We start from the raw sequence: 19,490 nt of genomic DNA, 5'->3' as shown, positions 1-19,490 counted from the left end.
ATATGGAGCATTCCTTCCTCCAGGAAGTCTTCTCAGATTTCCCCACCCCCACCACCATGCAAATAATATCTTCTGTGGAATGTTTATAGTCCTAGACCTGATTCCTTGACTATCTTATCACGCTGTTTGTGTCATCAGGGTTATACAAGATATTAAGATATTATTATTTAAGATATGAAGGTACACTAGAGAGAGTTCCTTCAGAACCAGATTGCATGAACTTTACATTTTTGCTTCTCCTGTATCATACAGGGTTTGGTAAGCAGTAGGTACACAGTAGAACTTTAGCTAAAGGACTGAAATGTTGACACAGGGTTCTTCCTTCCCTGGGAGAAAGGGTTTCTGAGAGATGATATTCACAAATAAACATGCACTCACAAAATGACCCTCACTTACTGCATCAACCAGTATGTGCTAGGGATTGCAATACATATTTAACTTTCCTCAATCCATTCAATAACCCATGGAATAGGTATTACAGTAAAGTGAAAGTGTTAGTTGCTCAATCGTGTCTGACTCTTTGTGATCCCCTGGACTGTAGCCCTCGAGGCTCCACTGACCATGAAATTCTCCAGGCAAGAATACTGGGGTGGGTTGCCATTCCTGCTCCGGGGATCTGAAGTCCTCTGCATGTGAACAGACTCGAATGTGCCTTCCACCAGCGCCAGGCATGAGTGGAACTGCAGCTTGCCCTCTGTCTCATGTCTGATGATCCTTTAGTTCTACCATCTCCCACCCCCTCTCCCTCCTCCAGGCAGTAACTCTTCTTGCCTGCTAACATGATACCAGCCATTGTATGCCAGCCATTGTGCCATACTATTATAGTTTTCAGGGTACTGTGCTGTAAGATTAAAAACATTTTATTTTCTGTGTTTGTTTTTAATGTATTATTTGTGTGAAAAGTATTATAAACCTATTATAGTACAGTACTGTAGAGCAATTGTATTGGTTGGGTACCTGGGCTAACTTTGTTGGACTTAGGAATAAATTGGACTGAACAAATGGGCTCTCAGAATGGAATTTGTTCCTGTGTGGGGGACTTACTGTATTAGCTACAGTTTATAGATGAGGAGATGTGGTGTTGGAGAAGACTGTTGAGAGTCCCTTGACCTGCAAGGAGATCCAACCAGTCCATCTTAAAGGAGATCAGTCCTGGGCATTCACTGGAAGGATCGATGTTGAAACTGAAACTCCAATACTTTAGCCACCTCATGAAGAGCATTTGAAAAGACCCTGATCCTGGGAAAGATTGAAGGCAGGAGGAGAAGGGGATGATAGAGGATGAAGCGGTTGGATGGCATCACCAACTCAATGGTCATGAGTTTGGATAAACTCTGGGAGGTGGTGATGGACAGGGAGGCCTGGTGTGCTGCAGTCCATGGTTCACAAAGAGTCAGACACGACTGAGCGACTGAAAACTGAACTGAATTGAACTGAACAGATGAAGATACTGAGGCTAAAGTTTGCACAGCCAGGGAGCGGGGAAGACAGGATTCTAACCTGTGTCTGTCTGACTCCATAACCCCTGACCTCTCCATTGGGCAGGAGAGATGCCGGATGAGTGACTCAGAAAGTAGGGTCAAAGGTTTCCCTCTTTCAAGGCAAGTGTCCTTTCATACCAAGTAGCTAGTAAATGAGCTAGGCTGTCTCATTTATTATTGTCTGGATATCTTGTATTGGATTCCATATGCCAGTACAGTGGTAAAGACACAGAATTTTATTTCTTTTTAATAATAGGACATTTAGAGCCAATTTGCCCAATTAAGGGTTTAATTTCCATTCTTCAGTCCACATGACCGATGCCTATGTCTGACCAACATAACCCCTCCTTGAACAATATGAAACAAATCACGGTGATTTCCTACTCACAACAATGAGAAATGATCAGCTATTCCTTCTCTTTCTGAGCACATCTGCTGAAATTCACTGGGTTGTATGCTGGTGATTGTCAGTTCAAAAGAGATGAGACCAGAGAGGTTGATATACAGAAAAAACAATGCCTCAAAAGAGCAGAATTCAGAAATCACTTACTTAAAGACATGTATAGCTGATTAAAACATTTTTTAAAATTATTGAGTATAATTGACATATATAGCCTTGTATTAGTTTTAGATGTATAACATAATGATTTGATATATATACATATTGTGAAATGATTACCACAATAAATTTAGCTAATATTCATCACCACACAGTTACAATTTTGTTTTCTTATGATAAGAACTTTTAAGGTCTACTCTTGGGAATTTCCTGGTGGTCTAGTGGTTATTACTGTGTTCTCATTGCCAAGGACCTGGATTCGATCCCTGGTTGGGAAACTAAGATCTCACAAGCCACAAAGCACAGCCAAAATAAATAAATAGATAAAAAATGTTTAAAAAGATTTATTTTGTTTGCAATTTTCAAATATGCAATATAGTATTGCTAACTGTAATTGTCTTATTGCACATAACATCATATAACTGGAAATTTGTACCTTTGACCACCTTCATTTGTTTTTCCCATTCCCATCCCCTGCCTCTGGTAACCACCAATCTGTTCTCTGTTTCAATGAATTTGGTCTTTTTAAGATTCAGCATATAAGTGAGATCATTTGGTATTTATTTATCTTTCTCTGTCTGACTTATTTCACTTAGCACAATGCCCTCAAAGTTCATTCATGTTTAGCACATGGAAGGACTTCCTTCTTTTATATGGCTGAATAATATTCCATTATATATATATCTCACATCTTTTTAATCCATTAATCTATTGATGGATATGTTGTTTTCATATCTTGGGTCTTGTAAATAATGCTGCAATGAACATAGGGATGAAAATATACTCTTGAGATAGTGATTTTATTTCTTTTGGATAAATACCCAGAAGTGGAATTGCTAGATCCAGGTGATTTTCATTATTTTCTCTGTTAATGGTCTACAAAGTCACCATGAAAACTGAATTAGTGACTGTTGTGCTGTTGCTCCTGTGGGAAATGCAGGGTTAGGTTCTTTCAAGCCTCTGGTCACAACATTTTCATCAACCGATCAATATACAACCTTGTAATGTGTTTCTGTTCAGAAACACCTTACTTAATATATAGTGCTGATTCATTAACATTGAACTCACAGCCAAAAGCACCATAAATCATGCCTGGATGAAGCTTATCTAACTTCTATTTTCTCCATAAGGCACATCATCACAGCTTTCTGTGCTTTGGAACATCAGATAGCACTTTAGCACTGCTCTTAGGGCTAATTTTAAACAGTGAAATCATAAGCACAAAATCATAACCCAAAGCACAAAAAAATGTGAAAAAAATGTGGCTAAAGAGACCATGAAAAGGACCCTTGTTTACAGTCTGAGAGCTGACACACGACCTCAGCTGGGAATGTTTGTGTAATAGTTTGCCAGGACCACCATAACAACAAGAAGCAAAAACTGGGTGGCTCAAACAACAGAGTTTCATTTTCCCACCGTCCTGGAACTGGAAGTCTGAGATCAAGGTGTTGGCAGGTTTGGTTTCTCCTAAGGCCACTGTCCTTGGTTTGCAGATGGTCACCTTCTTGCTGCAACTGCACGTGATCTCTGTGTCTGTCTGTGTGTCCTGAACCCGTTCATATGAGGACACCAGTCAGATTGAATTAGGATCCACCCTAACGACCTCATTTTAACTTAACTACCTCTTTAAAGGCCTAATTTGCAAGGAACAGTCACAAAATGAGTCAGATTCTCAGATTAGGGCTTCAATTTATGAATCTGGGGGGACCCAGTACAGCCCACAACCATATATATCAGGGAACTCAAACTTTTTGCTGCTCTGCAATTATCTGTGAATGAGCTCTGTAGCCCTGTGAGCCTTGATTTGGGGGTTCTTTTGGGATCTTTCACTGGTACACAGACTGTCTAGTTGTGTTGTACGGGTTCAGGAGTTGTGGCATTAGCGGTTAGTTGCTCCTGAGAATGTGGCATCTTAGTTCCCTAACCAGGGATTGATTCCACGACCCCTACATTACAAGGGAGGTTCTTGACCATTGGACCACCAGAGAAGTTCCTAGACTGTTGAATTTTCTGATACTCATGAGGCTGGTGTAAGATAAGCCTGCTACTTGAAGAAGGTAACTTTCCTTCCAGTTCCCTAGGCATAGACCAAAATACGCTGTCTGGGTAATCAAGTGGAAAGGAAGGAGCCAGAGATTTTCCACCTTGGTAGTCTCCTCCTCCTTCTTGAATTCTTCTCTTTGAGAGAAAGCAAATTTAGTTTTAAAACAAAGAAAAATAATGCATGTAAAGCTTCTGGCCTCACCCAAAACATTGTAAACCAAGCCATAAATCCCGGGAACACAATGTCTGCACACTCTGTAGCTTTCTAGAAAATCTAAGCCAGACAACAACTGGAGGTATGGAGGGGAATGTCTTAAAAGGCCTTCGATGCTGAGAGGCTCTGCCGTAGGCTCCCATGAATTTTCTCATTCAGCTCCCACAAAGCTCACAGAATGGGCAAGACAGCAATTATTGGCGTTCAGAAGGAGATTGAGTTGCTCATGAGATCATCTGACTGCTTAGGGGTCAGCCCAGAACCAGGGCCTTTAAACTCCCCAAGCTTGTCCTCCTTCTTTGACTTTGAGTTGGAACAAGCTGAATTGGTCCCAGATGTTGATATCAATGCATCAATGTTTAAGAAGATCAACACTGGTTTCTAAGCCTTGAGGTATTTTGAATTCTTTTACTTTTCTACACTCATTTCTTAAGGATCAGAGGGGATCATGCCACAGAGGGGATGGGTGTCGAGATCCAAAGGTGAGTGAGCCCTGGCCTTCACCACAGTAGAATTCTCAATGTCTAGAGAGTACTGCCCAATAGAGCTAGAAAAGCGAGCCAGGACTTCTTTGGTGGTCCAGTGGTTAAGAATCTGCCTGCCAATGCAGGGGACATGAGTTGTATCCCTGCTCCAGGAAGATCCCACAAGCTGCAGGGCAAGTAAGACCATGTGCCTCACCTACTGAGACCGCACTTCCTAGAGTCTATATCCTGCAACAAGACAATGAGAAGCCTGTGCTCTGCAACTATAGAGTAGCTGCCGCTCTCTGCAACTAGAGAAAAGCCCGCAGGCAGCAATGTAGATCCAAGACCAAGAGCAGTCAAAAAAAAAAAAAAAGTGAGCCATAAAGGATAACTTCATCTGAAAACTCAAACAGGTGAAATTAATTTGAGAATACATTTATTTAACCCAATATATCAAAAAATGATCATTTCAACATGTAGTCACTATAAAAATTGTTGATGAGATAATTTACACTCTTTTATTCCTACTACAGTTTTCTTTTTTCAAATCAGGTATGGATTTTACACCCACAGCACATCTTGATTTGTGCTAATCCTATTGGCAGTGCTCAATACCCACATGTGGCTTCCATGTTGAACAGTGCATGTCTAAAGGGACATGCTTCTAAATTAATTCATGTGCCACCATGGGATGCTGGCCATAATGAAGGATCTACTCTGTAACCCAGGAACACATCAAGGGATCGTTTCCAGGAATTGCTTTCAAAGTCTTTCCAGAGAAGGAGACTTTAAAAAATATAAATATTCTAATTTTTGACTGTGCTGGGTCTTCGTTGCTGTGCTTGGGCTTTACTCTGGTTGTGGTGAGCAGGGGCTACTCTTCATTGTGGTGCATGGGTTTCTCATTGCAGTGGCTTCTCTTGTTTCTAGGGTGCTTGGACTCAGTAGCCTGGACTCAGCACATGGGCTTAGCTTCCCTGAGGCATATGGAATCTTCCTGGAACAGGGATTGAACCCAGATCCCCTCCATTGGCAGGCAGATTCTTAACCACTAGATCATTAGGAGACTTCCCTGGGGGGCTCAGATGGTAAAGCATCTGCCTACAATGGAGGAGACCTGGGTTCAATCCCTGGGTCGGGAAGATCCCCTGGAGAAGGAAATGGCGACCCATTCCAGTACTCTTGCCTGGAAAATCCCATGGATGGAGGAGCCTGATAGGCTACAGTTCATGGGGCTGGAAAGAGTCGGGCATGACTGAGTGGCTTCACTTTCTTTCTTTCTTTTGACTACACCCAGAAGGGAAGGACATCCTTGGCAAAGGTAGGAGCATCTTTCTGGGGGGCTGGTGAAAGGAGGAGGCCCTGTTCCCTGAGCAGATATGGTTCTGACGTTCTTCAGGTTGGCTTGAGTTTTGCTTGGAATTTGAGTTCTGGGAAGGACAACCAATTTTTAGAGCTGATGAGCTTGCTCAGCACCGTGTGCTTAGAGCTCAACGAGCCAGCCTCTGCACTCTAGGAGCTCATCTCCAGATAAGTGTTTTCTCAAAGTCAAGTGGGCATCAGAGTCACGGCGGAGGGAGGGGTGGGGAGAGGGCTTGTGAAAAATATAAATTCCTTGGCTCCCACTCTAGAGTTCCTGATTTAGTAGGCTTAGAATGGGGCCTGAGAATTTGTGTTTCTAGCAAGATCCAGGCCACCACTGCTTGGAGAATCAGGCTTTGAGAACCATTGGTCTAACAGATGAGTAAAGCCGTTAGATTTTCATTCAACAAACACTCCCAAGTTAGCACTTTTTTCAGTGCTGTGGGTAGAGTAGTGAGCAAGACAAGTGAAGTCCCTTTCTTCCGTGGAGGTTTGGGCAGGGATAACAGATGGCGGTGACGTCAGGGATCTGGAGTTGACTGGATAATGACACCCTATTATTTAGTAGGGCTTCCCTAGTGGCTCAGATGGTAAAGAACCTGCCTGCAATGCAGGAGACCCGGGTTCCATCTCTGGGTCAGGAAGATCCCCTGGAGAAGGGAATGGCAATCCACTCCAGTATTCTTGCCTGGAGGAGAATTCCAGGACAGAGGAGCCTGGTGGGCTACAGCCCATGGGGTCGCAAGACACAACTGAGCAACTAACACATCATTTAGTAACTGAGGTTCACAAAGGTTGGTAGAATAACTCGGCCCTATTCCCACAGCTAGTTGACATTTTGTTTCTGGTCTGGGTATTGTTTCATGGTGGTTCCTTTGGTCTGATCCTCTTAGTAACACCCGCCTCCTCCAATTGTTCTAGTTAACTTTTCTTGCTCAACTTTCAGATCCTCGATCAATCACCAGTTCTTCAGAACAGTCTTTCTCAACTTCCCTATGAGTTTCACTGGAGTGTTTATTCAGGATTTAAGTCACAGGATCTGTCACATTGTGGCTGCTTAATAAGATTTGCTGGTCGAATGAAGGAGTTAATGCACTTAATGGAGTCCATGATGGCTTCTTGACTTATTGGGCTGAAAAGAAGTCATTCCAGGAAACTGGAGAAAGGAGAGAAGCTACCTGGCAATTAAAACCAGAGACAGCCTTGAACTTGGAAGGGTGGAGGCCCGAGGTAGACCAGGTTTCCTGCACAGACCTGGGATTTGGGTAGATGGGTAGGGGTCATCCTAGGGAGAGACTGTAGAGGTAGATGTGGAATCCTGATAGATAAGTTCAGGAAACAGGAAGCCCCTGAATATTTGGGGGCAGCCAAGCCACGTGTGGGCTTCCTGGGTGGCTCAGTGGTAAGGATTCCCCCTGCCAGTGCAGGAGACACCAGAGATGTAGGTTTGATCCCTTTGTTGGGAAGATCCCCTAGAGGAGGAAATGGAAACTCACTCCAGTATTCTTTAGGGAAATCCCATGGACAGAAGACCCTGGTGGGCTGTAGTCCATGGTGTCGCAGAGTCAGACACAACTGGCCACACATACACCTTTTTATTTTTTTTTCTGTTTTGGAGGAAAAACCTCAACTCCCCAGGCACCTGTGATGGGTACTTGGGGAGCGGTCAGTAGAAGGAATCATAGCTCAGATTTAAGCCCAAACACATAATGTTAGGGTCAAGTCCTACTTCCTGCTCTTAATAGCACACGACTGTGGGCAAGATGGATGGCATCATCGACACATTGGACATGAGTTTGAGCAAGCTACGGGAGACAGTGACGGACGGGGAAGCCTGGTGTGCTACAGTCTGTGGAGTCACAAAAAGTTAGACACGACTGAGTGACTGAACAACGTGGGCAGGACGCATAAACATTGTGAAGTTCAGTTTTGTTCTCTGAAAAACAGGCAAAACCAAACAAACAAAACCAATTACCAAATCCATTGTGTTGCTTTGAGGATTAAATGATATACTGTAGAGTGAATTGTCTGGGATAAAGTCTGGCATGCGGAAGGCACTGGCTGTTATTACGGAGATAAGTCTCTTCTTGTCTCCTTTCTCCTTTCCTTCTCCAGCTCTTCCTCCTCTCTCCATAAATTGCCCACGAGAAGATTTTTAAGGCCTCTTGGCATCTGGGTCGGTGGGATGTCACCAAGGGGCTAAAAGACAGCATCTGGGCGTGTCAGGGCAAGGCTCGAGGCCAAGCTGGTCACAGCCTGTGACATTTGGCTCCATACCTGGTTCCCTGCAGGTGACAGAAGGCGGATCACTCACCTCTTGGTGTCTGAGTTTTGACGTCTGCATCAGGGGACGTCTGCATCAGCTGTACAATCCCAGCTGAGCTTCTCTGCTGCTGTCATCCCCTCACTGCCCCAAGTTCCGAATCTCCTCCCAGGAAGTAATGTAGCAGTTGTGGAGGCCAGCGAGGGGCTGGGGCCAAATCAGGTGAATGCCAGGGAACATGCTAATCTCCAGGGAAGTCCCTGCCTGCAGTGAGATTAAATGGCACTCACCTCCACAAGAAGCAGAGCAACAAATGATGCTTCAAGGAGGAAAAACAAACTTTCCGAGTTCACTTGGCTGCAGAGCCTTTAGGAGACCGAATTATAGTAAAACTAAAAATAACACTTGGGAGGACCAGTATGCTTTTATCCCTTAAATGCACAAAAGGCTTCTCTTTTCTACCTGAGAACAATATAATTCAACAGGCACATTTTGCCTTATTTTGTTGCATGGGACTCAGAAAAGCTCAAGGGAGAAAGAGTTCCTGAGATTGTAGCTTGCTGCTGGAAGATCAAACCCAGGGAAAGTTATTTTTATACCTAGTGGGTTTTGTTTTGTTTTTTCTTTCTCCTTTCAGCTGCCTGGTATTTATCCTCACAATTAGGGGGTCTGTCTTGTTAAATAAAGTATTTATTCTTTCTTTCCTTGATTATAAAAGACATACATGTTCATTGTAGAAAATTAGAAACTACCAAAAACAAAAAGAGGGAAAGAGACATCTGCCATTTAAAGATAAGCATGGTTGTATAACTTCGATACATAAAGTACCATATAATGGTACTGTATATACTCTAACTACCTTTCCTTGGCCAGCATTGTAAATATTTCCTCCCAGTTTTTGCTTTTTCACTTTTCTGTATTGTATTTTGAGGGACAGAAGTTGTTGAACGTATCCGTTTGATAAAGGTTAATGCTTTTTTAGAGTCTCTGATTTAAGAATTCCCTTTCTACCCGGAAACCATCAATAATACATTCTATATTTTTTTGGTAAAACATTTTAAAGTTTTGCTCTTCATTTTAGTCACTAAAATACCCAAAACTGATTTTTTGGTAAGGGTGACTTAGAGATCAAAAATTTTGTTATACCTTCTGTATGCGTAACTGATCGTTCCATAACCATTTATTGGATAGTCCCTGTCTATCTGCTGACCTGCCATGAAATTCTTTCCTATTTTAGGTATCTATAAATGCATAGGTCTGTTTCTAAGCTCTGTTATCTCCCAATTGGCATATATGTCTCTCCCACATATGGATATCTTAACTTTCATAATTTTATTTATTTATTTAAAATTTATTTATTTATTTTAATTGGAGGATAATTACTTTACAATATTGTGATGGTTTTTGCCATACTTCCATATGAATTGGACATAGGTATAGATGTGTCCCCTCCATATTTTCATAATTTTATAATAAGCTCTGATATTTGGAAAGGCAAGTTTTGATATTTGTTATTCTTCAGAATTGTCTGAATTACTATTGGCCTTTTGCTTGTGGTCCTACATTTCGAATGAGATGTTCAAGGTCCCTTGAGAACTCTGCTGGTATTTTGATTTCAATTGTATTGAATCTGTAGATAAGTTTGGGGATGTTTGACATCAATTTATGGAAACTTTCTGTCTGTGAACATAATATCTCTTATCTATGAACTCTCTCTTTCCATTTAAATATTTTAAAATGTCATCTAATAAGTTTTATAGTTTTATTCATAAAGATTTGCACTTTTTTGTTAAAATCATTTTTGCTATCATGATAAATTGTATTTTTTAAATTGTATTTTCAACTGAAGAGTGTTGGGTTATAAAAGTATAATTATTTTAAATGAAATTTTTTGAGTTTTGTTTGTCTGATAACAATTTTTCTGAGTTTCTTATTATTTCTAATAATTCATAGTTTCCATTGACTTTTTTGGTAGATAATCATATAATTTGGGAATAAAGATAATTTTTTTTTAATTTTTTTATTAGTTGGAGGCTAATTACTTCACAACATTTCAGTGGGTTTTGTCATACATTGATATGAATCAGCCATAGATTTACACGTATTCCCCATCCCGATCCCCCCTCCCTGAGAATAAAGATAATTTTCATACTTAAATAAAAATTGTATTGTCTAATTGCATGAAGTACGACCTCTAAACGAAATCAAATTTAAACCAAAATAGCTCCTTCTTTGCTGACTGTAAAGGAAATTCTTCTAATAATTCACCATCAAGTATGATATTTACTTTGGATTTTTGTAAATATCCTTTTTTCAAGTTAAGGAATTTCTTTCTATTTCTAGTTTGCTAATTTGTTTTTCCCAAAGATTTAGTAGTGTTGAATTTTTAGAGCTTTCTATGTCTCCTCATATGATATTGTGATTTCTCTCACTTAATGCGTTATGATGATGAGTAACATAATAAATATCTACTTTAAGCCAACATAGCATTTCTTAGATAAACCACATTTAGTCATGTGTATGATCTTTCTTTATAATTTCTGGAGTTTATTTGCTAATATATTGTTCAGGGATCTTAGTTCCCTGACCAGGGATGGAATTCTTGCCCCCTGCAGTGGAAGCACAGAGTCCTAACCACTGGACCACCAGGGAATTTCCTGTAATTACCTGTCCTTGATATTAAGTTAGAGCTTGTTTTTGCAACCAGTGGGCCTGTCAGTTCTTTAAGGGGGTAGTTTTAAATTATAGATTTAATATCTCTAATGGTTAAAGGAAAAGCCAGGTTTTCTAATTTTTCAGACAATTTTGGTTGACTACACTTTTTTTTTTTGGCTACACTGTGCAGCATGAGGGATCTTAGTTCTTCAACCAGGATGGAGCCCATGCTGAGTCCTAACCACTGGACTGCTTTGGAATTCCTTGATTATGCTTTTCTAGCTTGTCTAAAATTTACATTTACTGGCAGAAAGTTGTTCAGAGTATTTCTCATCTTTTTCAGTTCAGTTCAGTCGCTCAGTCGTGTCCGACTCTTTGCAACCCCATGGACTGCAGCACGCTAGGATTCCCTGTCCATTACCAGCTCCCGGAGCTTGCTCAAACTCATGTTCATTGAGTTGATGATGACATCCAACCATCTCATCCTCTGTCATCTCTCTGCCTTCAATCTTTCCAAGCATCAGTGTCTTTTCCAATGAGTTAGTTCTTCACATCAAGTGGCCAAAGTATTGGAGGTTCAGCTTCAGCATCAGTCCTTCCAATGAATATTCAGGACTGATTTCCCTTAGGATGGACTGGTTGGATCTTCTTGCAGTCCAAGGGACTCTCAAGAGTCTTCTCCAACACCACAGTTCAAAAGCATCAATTCTTTGGCGCTCAGCTTTCTTTATAGTCCAACTCTCACATCCATACGTAACTACTTGAAAAAACCATAGCTTTGACTCATCTTTTAAATTTCTACCTATTTATTATTTTCCCCTTTTATTATTGTTAAGCTTATTTATTTAAGCCTTGTCATTTTTTTCTTGACCATTCTCACCAAAAATTTATCAATTTTATTAGACTTCATAAAGAACCAACTTCTGACTTTGTTGGGGCTATTTTATTTTTATCTTTTACTTCGTTAATTTCTGCTCTTATTTTTATTTCTTTCTTGTGTCTGCTCTCCTTGGGTTTATCCTGTAGTTGTTTTTTTAATCCTTAAATTAAGTATTTAGCTCATGGCATTTCAACCTTTCTTCTTTGCTCAACTAATCATTTAAGGCTACATATCCTCACTGAGTGTTGATTTAGCTGTGTTCAATCCATTTTGATATGTAACATTTTCATTGACAACCAGTTCTATCTATGTTCTAATTTCTACTTTAATTCTTTCTTTGATCTTTGACTTCTGTAGAAGTATGCTCATAAATTTCCAAAACCATAAGATTCTCTGTTATCTTTTCGTTTATTTTCAACTGAATTGCTCCGTGGTCAGAGAATGCAGCATATATACTGTGCTTGTGAATTTTGGTTTATGGTTTGGAAGACAAGTTTTCATGTTTTAAGTGAAAAACATGGCTGGCCCTTTATTTACATAATCTTGAATCTTCCCAATGCTAATTCCAAATGAAAAAGAATATTTATTGAACAGACAAGAAAACTGAGGCTCAGGGAAGTAAGCAGAAAAGGCCAGAGTTAATTCAGGTTAGTTTAACTCAAAACTGTTTTTCTATTTGTGTAATAGCTTACTCAGTCATTTGGAAAATAAGGTAAAATAATAATAATCATCAAATTATTATTATTATATAACTATATAATATTATATGTATAATATTATATATATTCACATATATGTATATGAATATGTATATATTCATATATATATGAATATAATATTGTATATGAATATAATAATATTCATATGAAGAAAACATGAACTTAAGGGCTCTCTAGGTATTTCCTCTTTCATCCTAGTGTTCACTCTTCTTTAATTTCCTCATTCATTCACTATTTTGAGGCTGGGGCCAGGCTCTGGATCTAAACCTTGTTCCTGAGAAATCCATGTTCTAGTTGGACAGTGAGGTGAACTTTTCTTACTTTCCCCTAAGATGAACCAGCATTGGCGGGATCATTTGTTCTTTTAGTGAAATAAATAAAACTCTCTTAGAAAACACTTGGAAGAAAGAAAATGTTGATTAAATAGAGCTGCTACTTCTGGGCTGGTGGTCGTGGGAACAATTCCAAAATCATTGTCGTGTCTTAGGTCCCGCCCTTTTCAAGTCTCTTCTGCCTCCTGGTCCCAGGTGTGCCTGCGGTATCCATCTTCAGCTTTCTCCTAGGAAGTTGCACCCAACCCCATCACTGGGGCTTCTTCATGGATGCTGGCTCCCCCAGACCAGTGTCCCCAGCCCCAATCTTGCCTCCACTTCTGGTCTTAACTGCCCCGTGCCTCTCTGCTGAGGATGCCATTTGCTCTTGACCTTTGAGAGTGAATTGAAGGCTGTGAAGGTCCTTGAGCCCAGCGATGGAGGCAGAGGCTGTTTCTCCTGTTTTCCTCTGGCCAGTTCCACATCCCTCTGTGCAGTCCCCCTCTCCTCCCATCCCTCTGCTCTTGTTTCCAAAGCCAGGCAGGCACTGAGCCCTTTCTCCTACAGCAGGTATCTCAAATCATCTTTCCAAAGCATCTTGCAAAAGAGTCATTCTTATCTCTGCTTTATAGATGAAGAAACTCGAAGCTGAAAATTTGTCCACTGTCTTCCTGGGGATGCAAACTCAGGTCTACCTTCAGGTGGGTGTTCTTCCCATTCTGCTGTTTGGGATGACTGAAGATTCTATTCCTGCAGCTGCTGAGTTGTGACCGTGGGCAAGGCATTGGCTTTCTGTGGACCATAGTTTCTTCATTTTCAGGAGCAGGTGGTCATGTCTACCTTCTTTTTTCATAGAATTGCTGGATATTTCAAAGCAACTGGAAAGCTCTCTTTAGAAGACAATAAACTTAGAAAGGCTGATTTCAAGGTCCAACTCGGCTTCACACATACTCTCTGCCCAAATCTGGGTAAGTCTCTGAGGATGGAGCCTCTTTGTGGGACGGAGCCTTTTTTTTTTTTTCCTCTGGGTTTGTTCTCTGTGCGTGTCTGGGTCCTGGGAGGCAGAGAAAGCAGGCAAGGCAGAGATCTGAGGTGGAGAGAGAAAGGAGCATTTGGGAAATTGCAAAGACTTCTTGAGGGACAAGGAGGCCTGGCGTGCTGCAGTCCAAGGGGTCGCAAAAAGTCAGACATGACTTAACGACTGAATAATAACAACAAGGATTTCTGTGGCTGGACTAAAAAGAGTGGGGAAGGAGTGAGAATTGAGGCTGGGAGGCCAGCAGGTCCAGGTGCTGAACTAAAGAGCTTGACTTTTAATCCAAAGACAGTGGGAAAACAGTGAAGGCATTTTAAGCAGTGATGATGACGGTGATGATGATGACAATAATAATTGTGCTGCTGCTGATAGCTAGTATGTATTAAGTGCTCAGCATCCCTTCACTAACTTATGACACAAACAACAACTGTAAAGAAATAGATATTATTGTTATTTTCTTCTTAGATGAGGAAGCTAAGGTTCAGAGATGTCAAGTAACTTACCCAAGACCTCACAGGTGGTCTGTTCAGTCCCAGACTTCAAGCCCAGGGATCTTTGTCTTTTTGGGGGCGGTACAGCTTGCGGCATCTTACTTCTTTGACTAGGGATTGAACCTGGGCCCCAGCAGTGAAAGCTCTGAGTCCTAACCACTGACTATGGTTCATTCTCCAGAGGATCTTCCCTACCCAGAGATCAAACCCATGTCTCTTGTGTCTCCTGCATTGGTAGGCAGATTATTTACCGCTGGACCTCCTGCAAGACCCTAACCACCTAAGCACCAGAGAATCACACAGGGCTCCCTGTCTTAACCATAACTTTCTCCTTGGTGGTCAGAACCAAAGTGTGTTACCTTGCTTGATTTTTTTTTTTATTTGCTTTTTAAGGAGATAATTCTGTGTGGAGGCTGAGAGCACTGGTCCAGGGAAGGGAGGATGGTGGCCTTCATCAGAGGGACAGCTGTGGAACTGGACACATCTGACATGCCCTAAGACACCAGAATGAACAGTACGTTGACCCATTCATTCAGCAGCTAAAATGTGCCAGGTCCAGAAGTGACCAGGCCTTGGTGGGGGGTGGTCTGGCAGGGTTGGGGGTCGGTGAATGAGAGGGAAGTGACTTTACCAGATAAGGAGTGTTCTTCCTGAAAATGAAAGTGCAGCCCACACCAGTGCCTGGAACCTTCCAGTCATCTCCCCTCCAGCCTTACTGCTGGTGGGAGGTATGGGCCAAGTGGAACAGGGGCCTCCGGCAGCTCCCACCCCGCTGTGACGGGCTCCCTTTTGGCAGGGGTTGAGGTTTGCCTTGGCTTGGAGTCCTCATTAATTACCCTCCAAGGTTAATTCTGTAAGTGCCAGTAATGACCATGAGTTAATTTCTCTCTCTCTCTCCTGTCGGCCTTACTTCTTCCAACTTTTTGTTTCTTTAATGGGCCATCCAAGCTTGTTGGAATGTTTACCAAAGCAGGATAGTTAGAGATGTAAATAAATGAATTTACCTTGTCAAAAGGATCTGGAGATAGAATTAAGGCGAGAGGGGGGTAATTTACAGATGAATAATTACTTGGAAACCTCAGCAGGGAGACTGCTGGGGTTCTCTAATTATTTATCTTCTCTCAATTTTCTCTTCTTTGAACTGTTACCACGGGGGTGTATGGGGGTGGCTTGGGGAGCAGGAGATGTTATTTGGGATTTCCCCTCTCAATTGTGAAATACCTTTGGGGCTGGTGGGGTGCAGGGGGGTGTGTGTGTTGGGGACGAGGGCTCTGTCAGGATGCCAGTCAAGCCCGTTGCAATTTGCAAGCACACACTCGTGCCTTCATTCGGATCCTCTTGTTTGCTCTCTGATGGGGATGGCATTACTAACCCAATTTATGGATGGAGAAACTGAGGTTCCTACGGGTGAACTCAAGCCCCACAAGCCCCACGAGGAAGAGGTGGTGTACTGTGGCTCAGATGAGACTTCTGCTTCTCCCTGGCCCTCCAGCGGCCTTGTACCCCATAAGGAAGGCATTCTGAGGCTGCTCTCACCTGCCCAGTGCCGCTGGCTGGATCCCTCCCCGTTCAAAGCTCTATTGGGAACAACCTGCTCCGTCTTCCCTGTGAGCTGGTGGCCGCGCCCCTTCCTTACAGCAGCTCATTTTCCATTTTAAGATTTCCTGTTTGAACTAAAGGGCAAAGATCTCGGCAGTATCAGCCTGGAGCCGGGCTTCTGTGTGTATAAAGGGGAACCTCAGCCCCGGCCCTCTGTTTGTCCACTGGCCTTATCGACGGAGCCCAAGTCCCAAGTTCAGAGGTTCCAGTTCCTTCCCGATTTGCTGGGTAAAGTCCGGCCCTTCCGTGCGGGCAGCCAGGGCGGGTGGCCAGCCTGGAGCCAGCAGTCATTTACGGCCGGGCAGTGCTTCCGTCCTGCCTGGAGGTTACTGGCTGCGGCAGACAGATGGATGGATGGCCATGGCGACTCGGTGCCTGCTCTCCTTCCCTTCCTCCCCTTTGCCCTCTGCCGTGGGCTGACTCAGCAGGGCCCCGCTGGCCTGGGTGGCCGGTCCTCCTCACAGCATCCCTGGGCCTTGTGTACACATGTGCCACTCCCGCACCAGCACACACGGCCCCGCCAGGGCCGGGATCACCACCGCTGAGTCCTTTCCCAGAGAGAGGCACTTAACTGGTGCCATTTTTATGGGGGATAATAAGAACTATCACTGGCAGAACAGCCTGCTGGTTCCAAGGTCCTTTCATCTCCTGTCTCATCTGATCTGTGGGACAGTCAGGAGTCATCCAGATAGTGATCGCCTGTTTTTTTCCAGATGAGCGATCAGAGCTCAGAATCAATGGTTTCATTCAATCAGACTTGTACTCAACAAGAGGTTCCAGGGAACTCCTGTCTCCCAGGCACTGGGGACCAGAGGAGACGGTGATGCAGGCTCTTTTCAGGTTGTTCACATAGTCAGCAAACAGAATCGGTGATTGCAAGGCTTGTCAGACGAAGCAGTCTGGGGTGCTGTGGGAGCAGGGGGTCAGGGTGTGGGATGAGGGCCCAGGAAATGCTTTCACAAGATTTGTCCGAGTCCGCTGCGATGCACAAGGAAGCCTGGAGAAGGGTGTGACTCTCGATGGTATGGATGGGACGTTCCCGAACTACCAGCCTCTGGGCACCAGTGATACACGAGGGTCCTTCTACATAGACCCTCACAGACTGTAAGTCTCTTCCCTGGAATGTCAGGCCCCCAAGAGGAGAGGCTTCATCTCTTCTGTGGACAGCTTTATCTCCAGGGCCTGAAGTGGAGCCTGGCCCAAGGACCTCGATAAATATTTACTGTTGAATGAATAGACACACACGCACACCCGGGTGCATGCCGGTCACCCTCTATCTCAGAACTATAGAATCTACAAGCTGTAGGGTGCTTCCAGAAGATTGCTGGCTGGGAACACAGCCAGAGTCATGGAGAGCTCTGGCTCTCCAAAAGACTCAGAGCTGAGTCTCAGCAACTTCCCCCGAAGGCCATGGGACTGGGCGTTGGTGTTGGAGCACCCAGGTTCTGCTCTCATTTACACCTTCCCGTCTTGGGTGACCTTCCTCTCCTCCCCACACATGAGAAGGTCCCATTGGCTGACCTCAGGAAACCCCTTCCTGCTCCAATGTTTGGCGAGTCTGGGAATAGACCAGTGGCACTAGGCAGGAATTCCTCTGAGCTGAAGAGACACCTTCTCTTTGCAGTTTGAGAAGGCAGTCTGGTTGCCCTTTGCCAAGCCTTGTGGCTAGAAAGATGCCTGGCTTGTGGTCACAGCTGCCCGCCCTCTGGACTCCTGCTTGCCTCCCCACAGGCTTGCCTGCTGCTGGCTGGGATGGGAAGGGATGCTGCCTGTCCACCCGCCCATGTGGCCACCCCCACCCCAGTCCCCTCTCCAGAATGAAACATCTGGGACCTGAGGAGCCTGGGGCCAGCCTGGGGCCTCTCCTTTTGTTGTTGTTGTGTCCGACTCTTTGCGACCCCATGGACTGCAACACACCAGGTTTCCCTGTCCTTCACCATCTCCCAGAGTTTGCTCAAATTCATGTCCACTGAATCGGTGATTTCATTTCATCATTTGTCATCCCCTTCTCCTCCTGCCCTCAATCTTTCCCAGCATCAGGGTCTTTCCCAATGAGTAGGCTCTTCGCATCAGGTGGCCAAAGTATTGGGAGCTTCAGCTTCAGCCTCAGTCCTTCTAATGAATATTCAGGATTGATTTCCTTTAGGATGGACTGGCTGGATCTCCTTGCTGTCCAAGGGCCTGAGGACAGTCCCTCATTCCTCCTGTTCTCCTTCCTCCCTTATGGATGCTGCTCTGTGGTATTTTCCTGAGCCTCAGAGACTCCCAGCAGTCTTGCTGGGAAAGACCTGTAGCTCTTGAGAGACCCTCAGCCTGCAGCCAGCATCCTCCCTGGGAGGCAGGGCTCACGGTGGGAAAAGATGCTCCATCTGCCTGCTCACCAGCCAGTTTCTCCCACCTTGAGCCTTTCTCAGTGGCATCAATTTCCCTTCATTATTTTTCTTTTCCTTTTCCCATGACATTGTACTTTACTCTTCCCTCCTCCTGGGAGGGGACCTGGGACCATGGAACTTGAAATGAACAAAAACAGGGAACCTTTCAATCCCAGCCTTGCTGCAAAGCTGCAGTGTGACTTGAGCCTCAGGTTTTTCGTCTAGAAAACAATTATTTCTTCCCAGGCTTGTTCTGAAGATTCTATGAGATAATAGTGGATGTGAGCCTCCGGGCAGGCAATAGCAGCGAACAATACCATAGAATTAGCTCTGTGCTAGCATTGTTTTGATCATTCCACGGCTCTAGAAGGCAGGTACTACTTACTCCCATTTTACGGGTAGGTGAAGTTGTGGCCCAAGGTCAGACGGGTTGTAGGCGGCAGAGTGAATCCAGTAGCCTGGCTCTCACCCAGCACCCACTGCCCCGGGGAGCTGTGTGCTTGCTGAGCGCTGGCTGGGTTCAGTGGTTCCCAGCTGATTTGGGTGCCACCAGCCATTTGCCTTGATGAGACTTATCCTTGGGGAAGTCCCCTCTTGGGGACTTCATCCACCCCCTTGCTCTCCCTTTCCTGCCCTCCCCCCACACCATCCCCCACAGCTTGGGCTGAGACTTGGCTCTGCACCCAAGGGTGGAGGCAAAGCTCCTTGGGCCAGAGTTTTGTTAACAGGCCTACACTGAGGTTCTATCTGTCTGTCTTTGGGGTCTGCTATTTAAAAGGAGGCCAGAGTGTGGCTTCTGAGTGATTCAATTCAACACACATTAACAAGGCAGGCCAGAGGCTGCCCCCACAGAGCTTACAGCCCAGGGGCTTTATCAGAAGTCCCTGCCCAGGCAGAGGCTGCCGGGAGCTCTGGGGTCACAGCCTGTAGGCCTCAGACACCAGGCTGGAAAGGAAGTAGGAAATCAGGTTCAGAGATAGGCAAGGGCTGTGCCCATTTCACAGACAAGGAAGGGTGAGGCTCAGGACTGAACCCGGC

Source organism: Dama dama, chromosome 16, assembly GCF_033118175.1.
Source record: "Dama dama isolate Ldn47 chromosome 16, ASM3311817v1, whole genome shotgun sequence".
Lineage (NCBI taxonomy): Eukaryota > Metazoa > Chordata > Mammalia > Artiodactyla > Cervidae > Dama > Dama dama.
The sequence above is the reverse complement of the archived record's forward strand: the minus strand, read 5'-3'. Positions refer to the sequence as shown.